Below are 8,518 nucleotides of genomic sequence, written 5' to 3'. Positions count from 1 at the left end.
GCTGGATTGCGGACTTGGATTCGCGCAGGACGAGACGAGAGAGGAGGCGACCACTTGCTGGGGGTAAAACGTCGGTTTATTGAAGAGCCCACATGCAGCACAGGGCAAACCAACAGGTGGAAAAACCCACAGCAAAATGGCCACGAACACGGGGGGGGGAGAGAGATTTACAGGGAAGGGGTGGAGCAGGGAGGGGAAGCCCAGCTAACCAATAGGGGAACATGTGGGGAGGTACATAAGAAAACTGACACAAGAACTTATCCAATAGACATAGAACAAAGAAGGGGCCCCGGGACGCCAGCCAACCACAACCCCCAGGGAGAAGAATGTTCTAGAAAGCAGGGAGGAGTGGGGGGTGACTGACTGGGCTCAGGGAGGAGGAAAACTTTACTTATATGGTGGGATAAGGGAGGAGCAGTTATGTAACTTGGGAGATTGACAATTAACAGGGGCAGGGGTAACCATAGTAACATAACTGCCAAAGGCTCTGTGGCGGGAAAACTGGAGGGGGAAGAACCATTTTACAAAGAACAGGGGGGAACAGTACATAAAATGGGGGAACAAAACAAGAAATTTAAAAACACACTACAACATCCAGGTATCTTCTCTCCTTTTTAGTCTGCTGAATACTTCCATCCAAGAAACTTAACCAATAGCTACCCATTTGATCTTATAAAAAACTGATGCATTTCTTGAAGAAAAAGAATTTTAGAATCTTTGCCAAACTTCTAATGCCATTTCACCACTATAATGGAAGTATTGGAAGGCAACAAAACTGTATAGAAAATGTTAACTCTTTAGCAATTGAGTACCACTTATCAATTTAAGTCCATGACACCACGAAAAAGCAAAAGAAAGACAAAAACAACAATAAAACCCCACCACACTTGCTAAGAACTCAATATATCTAGCAAGAATGTGCTTTAAAGGGTATGATTGCATATCATTTTATCACAAATGGAAAAAAAAAAAGGAACTGGATTTCCATTTTTCAAAGTTTTGGTTCTCAGTAGCACAACACTATTTCCACAGAAAGAAAAATATGGCCACCTGTTTTTATTGTCACATGAATAAATCATGCCAAAGATTGACATGTTCACAGAAGTGTGTGGTTTCTTCTATTCTGTTTTATTTTGGCAGCTGTGTGTACTTGTTTATTTCCTGTGGTGAAAATTTGGTCAGGACAGAAGGAATTTATTAGGGTAAGACAGAAAGGGAAAAAATAACTGAAGAGATAGAAAAAAAAGGCCCATGAAAACAAAGAAAGAAAGCAAATAGGGAAAAATGGAGGGATGATGATCTAAACACTCTGAAGGAGAAAAAGGTATGGAACTGAAGCAAGCAACAAATCAACATAAAATAACAAATGCCCAGATTAAAAGTTCTGAAAGTCACCCGGAAGTGATGGCACCCATTTCCATTATAGCCAGTATACTCTGCTGATGTGAGTTGAATTTCTATGTATTGTAGCAATTGTGGGGGTTTTTCCCTTTTCTGATTTAATGGTTTGGGAGTTCTTTTTCTCTTCTTTTCACCATGACCAAAAAGACAGAGTAACTCTTGCGGTGTTCTAGGTATTTCACACAGAGGAAGCAAATTGAGCTTTAAAACTCTGCAACAATATTGGTTCAGTTCCATGCTCAATAACAGTTCAATCACAGTCATAGCCCTGCTTTCCTCAAAACATCTTAGTGATTTCCCAACCCAGTATTAGCAGAGCCCGGTATTGCTTGTATGATGAAACCAGATGCAACAATATCTAGGGTACTGCAGCTGCTTGTGACAAACTGTTTTTTGGCTGCAGACTCTCCCTGTCTTGTTAGTGACATGAAGAAATCTTTTTTTGCATATATATTTGGTCATGCAAGTGAAAGGGTTCCATTCAGCCTGTTTTGTACATGGAATCTTGAAATACTCAGAGGCCCAGACCAGAGAGTACCTACAACATTCCTGCTATTATATATTCCATTATATCTGGTCCCGTTTAGCAATAGGCTACCCTGGAGTAAAACTAAATGGTTCTGTTCTAAATAAAGTCTGCATTAATGAAAAGATGTCCCTGAAGTCACAATGAATATTTGATAAATAAGCAATACACCAAAAAAACCAAGCAAACTACTTAGTTGTTTAATGAATGAAATAAAATCTATTTAATAAAATTGATAATAATTTCCCACTGCAGTATAATGGAAAGTAACTAGGAGATTTTCATTTAATATAATATGCTACAATAACTATACAGTTCTGATTAAAACCAAAGAGGGACCAAATTATGAATGTATCAATTATAATGTTCTCTTCATGAAATCCTATAGCATTTTTTTAGCTCCCTAAGGATGTCCCAGAATACATCAGAACTCCCTAGTTATCCAATGATGTGTAGAGATGATACATTCTGTGTATTTTTTTTTTAGCAAATTAGTACTTACTAAAAATGACATGAATGAAACAAAGAATTAGAATTTAGGAAAATAGTACTCATTAAATTGGATGCAAAAGGCAAGGATGCCAGGGAGGAAACAACCCTGGAATATATTTTCTGTCATTTCTTCAGCCATTCAACTGATCTTTTCTGGATCAATGAAAATGGATTACACCTTTTCACAGATGCATGCTAATTTCCTGTTCTCTCTCATGCTTGTAGTGTACTTTTGCACGAAGACAGCATGACTGATCAACTGCTTTCCATGCACGGTATTTGGTTACTGATATTTTCTCAGCTGAGAAGGAAAACAAAGACTGCCTTGGTTTAGCAGCTTTGCACCGACTATCCATTAGTGACTAACATCATTACCAGGGAAAGAAATGTAAATTCAGGGAATGGGAAGTACCACCAAACATATGAGGTCCCGAGAACTCTAATTCCTTCCCTTGGCTCCTAAGACAGGAAGGGTGCCAGAAGAGAACAAAGCAAGGTCAGTAATTAAATGAAGCATTCACGTAAGCACTTGAGAGGAAGCACAGTGTAAGGGACAGTTGCAGTCTCACCAATTAAAGATACCTTGAGGTCAATACTTACTAAACCATATAAAATGGGCTCAAAGACTAATGACTCAAATCAGCATACACAAACTTAGATTTTAAAATGGTTGTCTTTACTGCTGTGACAGCTGCTTTATAGACTATTGCATTGTTAAATGGATCAGTATTCCTTTGATGCTGTGGAAAATCTGAGATGCACTCGTAATCGGAGACTGACTAAGACATTAAATACAGAACTCATTAAGGTAACTGCTCTCTTTCTTTAAGGACTTTACTGTGAGCTGGTTAACTTCCAGTCCGATAAAGGAATATAATTGCTTCTTACTTTTCTGTGTGAGTTATTCCCTGCTATGGGCATAAAAGAGAATGGAGAATGTAGACGCTGCAAATCCATTGCTTTCTCCACAATATAAACAATCAGAAAACAGTCAAATGCAGGAGAATAAGGAAAGTAGATCTCTTAATCAAAGGGAAAACCCTTTATAAGACCAGTCATTCTTTCAAATAAACAAACTCAAAGTCATGATGCAGTCAGGGAAAAAACCAAATTGTTCTCACTATTCAAAACTGTTCTCAGTATTCACTAGAAACATGCAGAAGAAGTAGGCTTAAATTGCTGTCCAGAAGTTTTAGGACAGGCACTGTTCCCTTGAACAAATAACTAGTGGAATGTGGGCTAACAACATATGGGAATTAAAAGTCAGTTTTTACAAAGCAAGGACTGAAAGTCCACTGAGTTCCACAGTCAAGAATATTTCTAAAATAATGATAAAAATGTGGTGAATTGAGAGGGGATAAACCTGATAATGCATTATTCAAGGTCATAAAAATAAATGTTGAAGGTGAAGAGCTCTAAAATAACTTTTCAAGAAAGGGCAATATGATAGCAGATAAAATTCACTATCTATTTAAAAAATCACTATATTAAAAAAAAAAACATTAATACATGCAAACTGATTCAGATGCTCCACTCAAGCCTTTTTTTTTTTCCTTTAGACCATGCTGCACCACCGTAGAACTAATGTTCTCTGCCAATATGTAAAATCTGTAAGCACTTCTGGTAAACCAGAATAAAAAAACCCTTTTAAAACAAGGGTTTATTTGCTGACACCCTCAGCTTGAAACACTAACCCCTTTCCTGCTATGAGTACAGCCCAAAGCCTTGTTCAGGCCACTGCCTCTGTAGACAGAGGGACTCCATTTTCATCTCATCCTCTCCTTCAATTGCTAGGGCTGAGGGAAGAAAATATCTATGGTTTAGGTATATGCCCTAAAGTACTAGAGAGGATACTCAGACAGGAGAAAAAACATTGCAAAAATAAAAGCAAGAAATGTACATTAACATTAAAGTGTAACTATTTTTCAAAATTATCTAGTGTCTCAGTTTGGAATACACTGTCTAATTACATTTAAAAGTAATAATTAAATACAGAAATATGTTGTCCTTTTAATTACTGAATACTGTCAGAAAAGCAAACTCAGTATTTAGGTGTAAAAATACAAACATTTAAAAGAATATTTATACAAATTATTGCAAGAAAGGAAACCCTGCAGTTAAGTTCTTCCTGGCTGAACAGGCTAATCTAGCAATGTTAACAGGAAAGAAATGCAGATAGAAAAATCTGCATTTTCCACTACTAGTAGAAAAGATTTTAGTTGATGAAAATGTTATTTAAAGGAAAGATTTAAGTTTGAGACTATTACCTTTTAAAGAGCTTTCTTCATATATATCTCAATTTAGGCTTCTACAAAACAGCAGGAATTTGAAGCATTCTGATTTCAATGGTTTGATTTAGGAGGAAACAGTTGCAGTGAATTATTAAAATTTACTGTAAGCACTTGAATAAATTAATATAGATTTGTTTTGATAGCAGCAGTTGAAATTTGGCAGGGACTATAACAATATGCTGATTTGCTTCTATAAGAGCTAATGCTGATTCATTTGAGATCTTCACAGGACTTTTTATATAATCTTTCTTGAGTATTACATTTTTTTTCCTCCAATGCAGTATAGTTTATTTTAACTATGGATGGATGATGCAATTTGATAAGAACATATTCCGTATGAAGTTGAACCCTTAGGTCTTTCTCCTTAATATATTTTTGAATTACTGGCATTATGTCCATGTTCTGCTAGGTTCTCTGTTTCTGTTAGGACAGAAAGAACAACTGATGGTTGTGATGGTGCATGCCACCCACATCCTTTCCTTGTTCCCCACTATGATTTCAGGAATGCTCATTAGGCCTTGGCCTTGACAAATAGCACCAGAATTAAGCTCCTCTTGAGCCTCTCAGAAACACTGTCAGCTCCCAGGGACTAGTTCTGTCTAATGAGCTCCTGTTTTTTGACAAACAGCTTTGGTAACTTAAATTTCTTGCCTGAAAAACAACCCAAGTGGAACAACATTTTTGTTATTAAACTTTCAAAGAAAGTTAGGGACCCAAATTGCTGGCAGGGTGGAAAATTACCACGTCTGAATCCAGTGCTCTTGCAACCATATGAACAGCCATTCTAAGTGAGATGCTCCGAGCTCTCCTGGACCCCAGTGGGCTGTGACCAGCAACCTCCCTCCGAGTGGGGCCTCTCAGAGACAGTGAACTCTCAAGTTTGCTGTGCTTGGAGGACTGAACAATGACAACAGAAACTGAGCTGATACCCCCCACTCCATGAGGCTCTACCTTTTGTCCATTGTAGAGATGCAAAGATGTGAGTACTTACTGAATTTGAGGGAAATTTTTCACAGGTATATATCTCATGCATGCTCCTTTAGGTCTGTATGTGTGTGGCTGTGAATATGCAATAGAAAATGTATTAGGAACATTGCTCTTGTAGATTCTTAAGTAACTTAGATTCCTAAGTAAGATAGCCCTTTAAATGAGTTACTGTTGTGCTTATAATAAATTCCATAAAATCTTTTCTTAAATTATTTAAAACAGGCTATAAATTTGCTATTTGTTAAGTTGAAGTGCTGCTAAAACATTTAGGCCTAAACCATTGGTCAAGTCCAGGGTGAAGTTTGGCAAGGGAGTCTACCCTGAACCTTGTGACTCAATGGGAGAGTCTTTTATTCCTTTTTATCCTTACCCTTTTCCATCCTCACCCTTCTTACATCCCCAGACTCCAAACAGATAATTTTTGGTTGATTTTTGTGACTGTGGTCACAGGGGTTTCAGGATGAGGCAAGAGACGAAAATGTTGACTCCATGTTCAGAAGGCTTGATTTATTATTTTATTATATATATATTACATTATGACTATACTAAAAAGAAATAGAAGGAAAGGGTTTCCTCAGAAGGCTAAGCTAAGAATAGAATAGAAAAGGATAGAATAGAAAAGAATGATAACAAAGGCAGCTCTCTCAGACTCTATCTGAGGTAACTCCGTCTTGATTGGCCATTAATTATAAACATTGAAGATGGCCTAATCAAAAATCTACCTGTTGCATTCCACAGCAGCAGACAACCATTGTTTACATTCTTTTTCTGGGGCCTTAGCTTCCCAGAAGGGAAAATCCTAAAGAAAGGATTTTAGTGAAAAAGATATCTGCAACAGATTTTAGTTTTAGATTGATTGATTTTTCTCTGTGTGCTTTATTAAGTAGTAGAGTGAATTTTTACAACAGATCTTGTCACTCTTTCACTTTAATACTGTACCTGGTTTTGCTGATGCATTTGCTGACCCTTTGAACAACCTAAAACACTCATTTGCAACAAATGGTCAGAGAGATGATTCTTCCTCCTCTAGTGTAAATGAATTAATACTGGAAATATTGCAAGGAAAAACAATCCTCAAAATTGAGATGGTTTTTCCGGCACAAGAATTCAAATAAGTCAATATTACTTTAGAATGGAATTTCTTCTACAAGAAACATATGGCTGCTGTCTTTGGAAACACCAAGTGCTTTTCAAAAAAGCAGTTTCTAATTGCATGGTACATGTCACAAGAGGTATGAAAACCTAAGCAAAATCATTACTTCGCAAATTGAGTTTTCAGCTTGAGGTGGTGAAGATGAAAGCTGTTCTTTGTCTCTAGTTATTATCAAGGAAAGGTACAGAAGACCTCATCATGACAGACTAACACAAATGCTATCTGCTAAATGACTATTTTTCACACAGTTGCTAAGCTTTGATGTGAATTTATGCAGCCTGTGTGAAGACACCTTAATGAAATATGACTTGAGTTGTATCTCTGTACTTTAGCAGGTGATGGCATGTGCTACAGGCTGGAGGGCATGCTATAGACCAGCACTAACCATGACTTTCTTTGGTGCCAAATTCCTACATACAAGCACACCATGCACTGAACTTAATATCTGTCACAGCAGCTCAAATGATGAGAAGACCCTAAGAAAGAAGAGAAGATTTAAAGATACATTTGATCCAAGAGATATTGTTACTGTTGGAAAATAGCAGGCAGAGTAACAGTCATGATGTACAGACTTCACAGAAAAGAATTGAATTTCCCCTGGAAAATTATATATAAAGTAGTCTCATTATATTATGTTGTACAGAGTTTTCCAAGGCTGATACATTGTGATATATTTTGGAGCTAGTGTTTGTGGTTAAGTTTTTATTCCATACTATTGAAAGCATTAATTTAACTACTGCTTAGGTGACATTTATTTGTCAAATTATCATTGTCATTTCAAGAGTAATTCTGACACATACAGCAGTTAAACATTTTTCTGCAAACAGTCATAATGAGGGAAAAATGAGGGATTGGATATCATAGAAACATAGAGTACTTTGGATTGAAAGGAATCTTTAAAGGTCATCCAATCCCCATAAAATGATCAATGATATCTTCAAATAGATCAGGATTCTTAGCACCTCACCCAGCTTAAATTTGAATGTTTCCAGGCATGGAAACAATTCCAGATGCCACATTTCTTTGGGCAACCTCTGCCAGTGTTTCACCACCATCATGATAAAAAAACCTAATGTATATTCCTATTTATTGTTATAATGAAGACTTCAATGTCTTTATATTATGAAACACTAGAAGACCTATTCTCCCTTCAAATGCACAGTGCAAACTTAGTGTGCATTAACTTATCCTACATTTTTACTAGAGTTCTACCCCATTCTTTTCTATCTTTACTAAAGGGAAATAATGAATAAAATTCCTAATCGAGGAAAAACAGATAACACCAACCAGCAATTTTGTATAGTAACATAAATTGTAAAAAACCTCACCACTTCAGCACCAAAGTGCTGCAATCAATTATGTTTTCAAGTAACTATGACTTTTTTAAACACTATAAATCAAATTAGTTCATGCTACTTATCAGGTACACATGGATGCATAAGATGACCATTAACACTTATTTCTTTTTCCAGCTTTTCCTAGATTCCAGCAATTCATGTTTTTTAGATGGAGTTTTCTTGATTCCCATTGGAACAAAAGGATTCTGTCATTAGCAGGACGCTTGTGTGACCTTCAGAGCTGTGTCTCCAATTTCTTCCTAGCCTCTTGTCAATCTATTCTGCCTGCAGTCTTTTGGGACAATGATGAGCTACATATTTCTCAAGAACA

This window comes from Melozone crissalis, unplaced genomic scaffold (assembly GCF_028551555.1).
Source record: "Melozone crissalis strain CALT ecotype California unplaced genomic scaffold, PUWL_Pcris_2 ptg000042l_1, whole genome shotgun sequence".
In the NCBI taxonomy this organism is placed as follows: Eukaryota; Metazoa; Chordata; class Aves; order Passeriformes; family Passerellidae; genus Melozone; species Melozone crissalis.
This window is presented reverse-complemented; position numbering follows the sequence as displayed.